We start from the raw sequence: 8,291 nt of genomic DNA on the forward strand, positions 1-8,291 counted from the left end.
CTCTTCCCCAGCTGCCCCGGCCCAGCTCTCTCAGCCTGGCTCCAGAGCAGAGCTGCTCCAGCCCTCGCAGCAGCTCTGGGGCCTCCTCTGGACTTGTTTAAGTGCTTTATGGCAACAAGTCAGCGACACTTATTTTTAAACCAGGTAGAATGACAAAGATGTGCCAGTATTTCAGTTCATTCTTCTGAGGGCCGCTATGGTCAACCTGGGGTTGCTTGTGGTGAACATCAGTAACTCCTGCTCCTTGGGACGTGCTGCAGTACCAGCACTGCTTCTGAGCAGCTCAGCCCCATTGCAAGATGAACCCGACTGAGTTCCTTCTCTGGGGTAAAGACATTTTGCTGTAGCAAAATCTCCTCTCTCACCAGTTCCTTCTCTGAGGCCAAGTGGTTGATGGTGGGGGATGTCATAGAGGATGAGAAGGGAGCATGGGGCTTGCTTGAAGTCCTTCTTTGCTGCCACCACTGTAATACACAGCCTGTGCAGTTAGTGCTGCCAGCTCTAGGAAGGAGGAAGCAGGGGGTGGAGAGATCTGGGACAAGTCTCCATTTTGTGACATGATTTGAAAGCGAAAAAGGTTTAGAACATCTGTAGCTGCTCTCAAGGAAGTGGCCACAGGGCTGTGAACATGATGGAAATGACCGTGTGTGGTTGCGGTGCTGGGAGCTCTGCTAGAGTGGCCTGTGGCCCAGCAGCGAGTCTCGGAGCAGGGAGCTCTGCAGTAGCTCTGTGGTCACCCAGCCCCTTTGCGTGTTTTACATACTCTCAAACTAGAAAGTAGCGTGTGTGAAGTCCACCTACTCAGACCGTTGGTGTCTGGAGGAACTATTGCTTCTAACTCTACCTCTCGTGTTGGAGTCTGCGGAGTGGGATGTGGGACACCCAGGCTGGTTACCAATGCTGGTGCTGATTTCCTGGGTAAGTGGGCAAGACACTGAATTTCTCTTTCTCCTCTACTCATTTGCAGAAGAGACGTGCTGATAATGTTTCTTGTGCTGTCTCACCCCTCTTGTCTGTGTGAGACATCAGCTGTTGGCTTGTTTTGGTTTGTTTCTTACTAAGGACGCAATCGGAAATCCGGGTGCTGGCATAATAAATCCAAGCTTGCTTTTTCCTTAAAAGTGAGTAAAATGTAGGATTTCCTTGTTGAGGAGCACCAGTGGATCGTGGAGATGGTCTTTGTGCCTGTTTTGCAACAGGGGGTACCCTTAGTCTAAGAACAGTGCGGTGCCAGGATGGCACATCTAGCACCTGGGGTTTGTCTCTTTTCCACATGCACATACTACTGAGCAAATGAAATCAGTGAAGTGAACAAGGTGGAGATGGGATGGACTGTGGCTTATAAAACACTTAGCTTGTGAGGAGAACTTGGAGGAGAGTCTATAGATGCATAGTGGGTTCCCAGACATCAGGTTTCTTCATCGAACATTTCAGCATGGTGCCATCTCTGAGATTTTAAGGCTCAGGAGAGCAGGACAAAGCGATTTCTCTTACTCCAGTCTGGTTCTGCACTTACAGACCTTCATCTGGAAAACTTGGACAATCAGAGGGCTTCATCTCTCTCCTGGTGGCATGTCCTGCTTAGGAACACTACTGGTAGTGCCTAAATATTCAGGATGCAAAGGTACCTTGAATTACGAGGTATTTTTGGGGAGGAGGAGGGTAGGTGTTGAAGTTTTGTAGAAGTCCCATCACAGTGTTGCATGTTGAATCCCCCCTGTGCTCCTAAACCCCAGCTCCATCCTCGCTAGACAGCTGCTCTTGCCACATACGTGCCCAGCACAGTTGTGTGACAATGTAGTCTTCAGTGGGCAGAGAATGTTGTGTGTGTTGTAGTGGTTTTTCTTCCATTCCATGTTCATTTCCACCCCTTTCTTTTCGATGGATCTGTGCAATGAGTACAATGTGTTTTCCTCTCTTGGAGAAGGCAGAGCCATTCCCAGGGCTCCAGCATCTCCTCGCAGACCCAAGTGCTGCGCTGATTTTGGGCTTGGGTGTATGACCAAAGACTCTTGAGTTGAAAGAGTTCCCGTGCATTGGTGGAGCTGATGTCTGTGACCCCACGTTCACTCTCTGCCCCAGTTGTGAGGAACATGATGTGAGCTTTCACTGAAGTTTTAACTGGGGCACGAAGAGCACATCCGTAGTCTTGCCACGTCCAGTTCTAGTGATCTGATGAGCATCACTTGCCAGATAAGCCCAGAAGGAGAAAGCTTTGCACACCCATAACACTTTCTCTTCCAAAAAGACATGGATTTGGAGGTCTTTGCCACAGCGACTGATTTTCCTGAAAGTTTTTCCACCCATCTGAACTGAACTTCAGGAAACCCCTTAAATCAGTGCAGTGCCACCAGGAAGAGGCTGTGTTTCCTGAAGATCTGCTTCATTGCTGGGAAGATGACATGGCTCTTTGCCAGCCAGCTTCCATCACAACTGAAAGGTGCACGCTGCTAGCTGCGTGCTAGTGTGGGGATGGAGGTGAGTGGCGTGGAGAAGAACATAAAGGAAGGAAAAGGATCATTAATGCTGTGTCCTGGGCAGGAATAAAAACAGATCGTCCATGTAAATCTCATAAGGCTGGAATCCCCCTTCAGTCCCGTTAGCATCAGTCTTAGTAATAAAGCTCTTATTTAGATGGTTGGCTTGGAGGGAAAAAAAACCTAAATGATCTTTCATCTAGTTTGTGTGTAATAGGTTGTGGAGTATTGGCGACATGGTAGTTACATAAAGTTCATGTCATTGTTTAGTAGGTTTCCATGATGGCTTGAAGCTTGTTAGAGGAATATGTCTGCCTTTAAACTGATAATGTTTAAGCTGAGAAGTGGTTAGTATTGACTCTACAAGAATTTAGTAACAGGTTGTAAGCTTCTCAAGGATTGTGTTATTAAAAATTATTATACCAGAAATTGCACACATTCATAGTTTAGAAGCAAGCTGTAGAAATTAGTGGTCACTATAAACACCCAAAGGAACATCAGGCTGGAAAAATCAGGGAATTCAGGGGGAAATGTGACTTTTTGTTTGTGTCCCTGCTCACACGTCGATGACAGCCATTACAGATGGGACGATAAAGGTGGTGAATTAACAGGCAGCTTTCTGAGCGAGCTGAAAAACTTCTTCCCACATGGGTGACATGTCATGAAATTCAGAGAAGTTGCTGAAATTGCATTGGAAAAGCAGAGGAAACAAGCACGATTCATTCTCATAGTGAGAGAGTGAATTGAGTGGGTTCCTGAAGTGTCGGGTCTGGTCCGAAGCATCAGTACGTGAAGCAGACAGCAGGAGTGTGCCCCCTCTGCTTTTCAGAGTTGCATTGCTAAAAATGGAAATATAGAACATCTATTAACGTAAGTGTGTGAATAACAGAGGCTGGGTGACATACCCCATCCTGGTCAAGATGCTGCGAGGGCTGGAGCAGCTCTGCTCTGGAGCCAGGCTGAGAGAGCTGGGCTGGGGCAGCTGGAGAAGAGAAGGCTCCTGAAGGAGACACCTTAGAGCAGCTCCAGTGCCTAAAGGGGCTCCAGGAGACCTGGAGAGGGGCTTTGGACAAGGGATGGAGGGACAGGTCAAGGGGAATGGCTTGAACCTGCCCGAGGGGAGACTGAGATGAGCTCTTGGGCAGAAGCTCTTCCCTGTGAGGGTGCTGAGGCGCTGGCACAGGGTGCCCAGAGAAGCTGTGGCTGCCCCATCCCTGGCAGTGTTCAAGGGCAGGTTGGACACAGGGGCTTGGAGCAACCTGCTCTAGTGGAAGGTGTCCCTGCCCGTGGCAGGGAGCAACGTGCTCTATGGGAAGGTGTCACTGCCCGTGGCAGGGGTTGGAACTGGAGGAGCTTTAAGCTCCCTTCCAACACCAACCAGTCTGGGATTCTGATTCTATAATCCTGTGCACCCTATTTTTCACTTCTTAAGAAAAAAAGCTGTGCTTTAATATATTTTTGCTGAAAATTTCTGTTATGTGCACTCTCAGCCCCATTTTCAAAACAAAGCTTTACAACACAGATCAGTCATGTCACAGAATGAATACTATAGAAAAACCCGAGGGGAATTAGTAAGTCTGGTGTGGGGACAGTGGTGAGCAGCGTGTGGTGAGATCACTTTGAATAAAAGAAGAAAATGAGATAAATACTGAATTACACATTCAGTGGAAGAGTCCTGTGGGAAAAAACAGTATGTGCTCACATATATAAAGATGATGAAATGTTGCATGTGCACAGTAAGGACCCAAATAGAGTTTAAAAGGCGACCTGATTCTGCCCTGTAGCATTTGGGTTCTTGAATTTTCAGGAATACTTTAAAAGCCTGTTTTTTCTTCAGTATGACTGGAAAGAAACCCCCCCGCCCAGAAAAGATCACCAATAGTAGTTGTTACAGTGAGTCTTAAAGTGTTTGTTGTCAGTGAATAGGAGTGTTGAGAGCTGAGTTAGTGCAGTGAGCAGAGCCACAGGTCAGAAGACATGGGCACCATAGGCTGAACCTTCTGCTGTCCTCAGACTTACTTGGCCAGGAGTTTTAGACCTGAAGTAGCTCTGTGCATGGTCATGTTCTACTTTCTTACCTTTTTCTTTCCAGTGAGCTGTAGTTCATCAAGGTTGATCCAACCTTCGTCTATTGCAGTGGTGGTTGTGCCTTCCCAGGGCTGCTGTAGGACGTGCTCAGTCAGCGGTGCGATGGTCCCATCAGTGATTTGGGATATTAATGTGCTGCTTTGTTATTGTATTGATACTGTATTTTCTCTAGTTAACATTTATGAAGTAGAGCACCTGGTTTCATTTTAAATAAGTCTCTAATAGGTTATCATAGTATCACAGAATGGTTTAGGTTGGAAGGGACCTTAACGCTCATCCATCCAGTTCCAGCTCCCTGCCACGGGCAGGGACACCTTCCACTAGAGCAGGTTGCTCCAAGCCCCTGTGTCCAACCTGGCCTGGAACACTGTCAGAGGTTCTAGGTTATGCTAGATGAGATGTATCCCCCATTCATAATGGTCCGTGACAAGTTCTTGACTAGAGTGTTGAAAAACAGTAATAATTGAGACCTTTGGGGCTGAGATAAACTGTGACTACTTCCAAAGTGCTCATGCCCTGCATGCCTAAGGAAAGCCTTTCTGTTATGTTCTTAGCATAAAAAATCAGAAACATCCCCTGGCTCTGTCCCTGTCATGAAACCAGAAACTAAATCATCTGAGAGGGGAAAAAAAGAGGAAGAGCTTGCAAATGGTGCTTCAAACCCAGTTCTGGTTTGGTCAGGTTTTATCTGGGATTTTCCTCTCCTCACATTTTAGGGACTTTTGCTCCTGAAACAGACCTTCCATCTTTGCATTTTGCTGCCATGATCTTTGCTTATGGTGGGAGGTTTTGTGTTTTCCCTTTGCCCATCATAATGTTCTGTGAGTGGAGAACAAAGGGTGCTGGGTCCATGAGGTCCTGCTGGGATGGGAAGCAGCTTTGAGGCAGCTGAGGGCATTTCTCCTGGCAGGCATCGTCTCTGCCTCTCTTTTCAGAATTGCAGCAGTTCTGCTGGGAGATATTTAAGTGTGTCCCATTGAGAGTGAGAAAACAGATCTGGGGTAAAACACATCCTTTTGTATGCTCAGATGGGGAGCCCAAGCTATGTGGCATCTACAGCCTTGTTTGAACTCAGTCTTCTGAGTGAGAAGTCTTCTTACAAAGGCCCTTTGGAGCTTGTAGCAGGTTTCTGTTGGTATCTGACATCTTGAACTATCTCCCAGCTGACAGTTTGATCCTGTTTCCTTATTGAAGCAAAGCTCTTTCTTTGTTTTAGGGTATATTGTGGAGAGGAACTCTTGGCAGAGCTGGGTGCAGATGCCCCAGCTGCACAGGAGGCTTTAGAGCCAAGCTGGCTTTCCTGGGCTCCTCCTTCCACAACAGCAGCTTAACTTCTTCCCTGTGGTTTGAGGAAGATTTGGAAATAGTTTCTAAAGTATTGCATTTATGCCACCACCTTTGATTTCCTTGATTTTTGAGGCACACAAAAGTTTCAGGGGATTATTTAACAAATAGTGTTGTACATTTATGGGGTTTTTCTGCCTTAGAAATACTAGGACTATTGGACTTGAACCTCTCTGCTTTTACTAAGGAGATCTTGGCAGTTCCTTGGCAGGAACTTGAGGTTTTACCAGTTATTATTCTGTGAGAAAGAAGCTCACTGCATCAATTTTAGCCAGGGACAAAGTCTATGGAGCAGAGAATATTCTATTTACAGCGCTGGAGCTTCACAGGGGATTTCTCCTCTGTGGCTCAGCTCTGGCTTTCCAAAAGGCTCCTTTTTATCTCTCGTATTGTTACATATCCATAGTTTTTCCAAGGATAGGCGGTGTGTATTACAACTACTTCCAGGAACTCATTATCCTAAGTTTCTTCCCTTCGGTGCCTGCGTGTTGCTTTCTGGTGGTTCTGGGCTGGGGTCTCTGGGATGAAGTAAGAAGTCTTCCTCACGATGCTCTCGTCACCTTTGGCACAGTTAGTTGCTTCTGCAACTGCAAGACCAGCTGAAACTGGCCCATCAGTTGCTTTAGCAAGGGTTACACTTACCTTACACTCAGGATAAGCTAGACTGGATTACCAGAAACTGCTTCCCAAAGCTAGGCTGCTGCTTTGCTTACATATCCACATAAAACACTGTAACCTAATGCATCTGATATTGCCAAACTTACGAACATTAAACAAATACTTGTGGTAGCTGAAGCAAAATTTCCCCGTTCAGTTATTTATTACAATTCTCTCTACATATTTCATTGTCTTAATAGTTTAATAGTCAAACCAGAAATAAACTAATTTTGAAGAAGCCACCTTTAGAACTCACTCCTATTTTGCAACTTTTCATCTTCCTGATACCAAAATATTGTGATAATAATATTTCCTCATCTGCCTATGAGGAAAAAAATGCTTTTTGGGCTCCAGATCTGTTCACTGACCTCATCCAAAGAAATTAAATGTGAGTTTTGGCAATCGTGGGCAAGTGGTTTTGGTTTTGTGCCTGTACGTGCCAAAAAACACTCGTTTGTGGTTGTCACCCATTACATGAAGGATGAACCGTGGTCCCCCTCTGCTGGTGGTGCACTGGGTGGGGATGTGCTCACTCTGAGTTACTCTGAGGCTGAAATTCAGGCTTTAAAGAAGGTGGCAGGTTGGTGTGTGTGTGTTGGTCAGGATTTTAAATGACCAGAGAAACCCTGTGCTTTGGGGGGTACTCAAGGGGCTGTAATGCATCAGGTTTCGAGGTGTGGAGTTACCAAGTGGTATCTTGAGAAGACCCATCCTGCCTTCCCCTGAGTGAGGCCAGAGGAGGCCCCGGAGCTGCTGTGAGGGCTGGAGCAGCTCTGCTCTGGAGCCAGGCTGAGAGAGCTGGGCTGGGGCAGCTGGAGAAGAGAAGGCTCCTCAAGGGGACACCTTAGAGCAGCTCCAGGGCCTAAAGGGGCTCCAGGAGACCTGGAGAGGGGCTTTGGACAAGGGATGTAGGGACAGGCCAAGGGGAATGGCTTGAACCTGCCAGAGGGGAGATTGAGATGAGCTCTTGGTCAGAAGCTCTTCCCTGTGAGGGTGCTGAGGCGCTGGCACAGGGTGCCCAGAGAAGCTGTGGCTGCCCCATCCCTGGCAGTGTTCAAGGCCAGGTTGGACACAGGGGCTTGGAGCAACCTGCTCTAGTGGAAGGTGTCCCTGCCCGTGGCAGGGATTGGGACTGGGGCAGCTTTAAGCTCCCTTCCAACACAAACCAGTCTGGGATTCTATGATATTTTGCACTATGCATCACAAAAGACTGTTTCCACTATTAGAAACAGAAATCAGGTGAAGAGAAAATACTCTCTGAACAAGGTAAATGCTGTCCTGTCAGTCAGACTATTCCCAGCAGAAACTGAGTGCATCCCTTTCATCCTGCATTGTGTCCCCTGGAGTAGTGCTGCTTGAGGAGGAGGAGGATGGGTTAATGTTGGGAAGTGCTGCAGTAACGAGCAGGGGAAAGTGGAGCTTGTGGTGCAGGAAGAGACCAGTGGAACATGGCACAAGCCAAGCAAAATGCAGCCTACGAAAGGATACAGCTGAATCTGTAAGTTCATCAGGGAAACGCTCACAAGGAAGGGAGATAATGTGCAGGATACACACAAGAAACAATGGTCTCCTGAGGCTTTAAGCCCTTTTGAGTGTCAAAGGGTAAAAATCCCCTTCAGATTTCTGAGACGAAGCATGATGTGTAATGGGATGCCTGAGATATCAAGAGCTCGAATGGAATGGCCACGGGGAGCTCTGAGTCACGCTGCTGAGCCAGCAGGCATC

The sequence above is a fragment of the Nestor notabilis genome, unplaced genomic scaffold, assembly GCF_000696875.1.
Source record: "Nestor notabilis isolate BGI_N333 unplaced genomic scaffold, ASM69687v1 scaffold9019, whole genome shotgun sequence".
Classification (NCBI taxonomy): Eukaryota; Metazoa; Chordata; class Aves; order Psittaciformes; family Psittacidae; genus Nestor; species Nestor notabilis.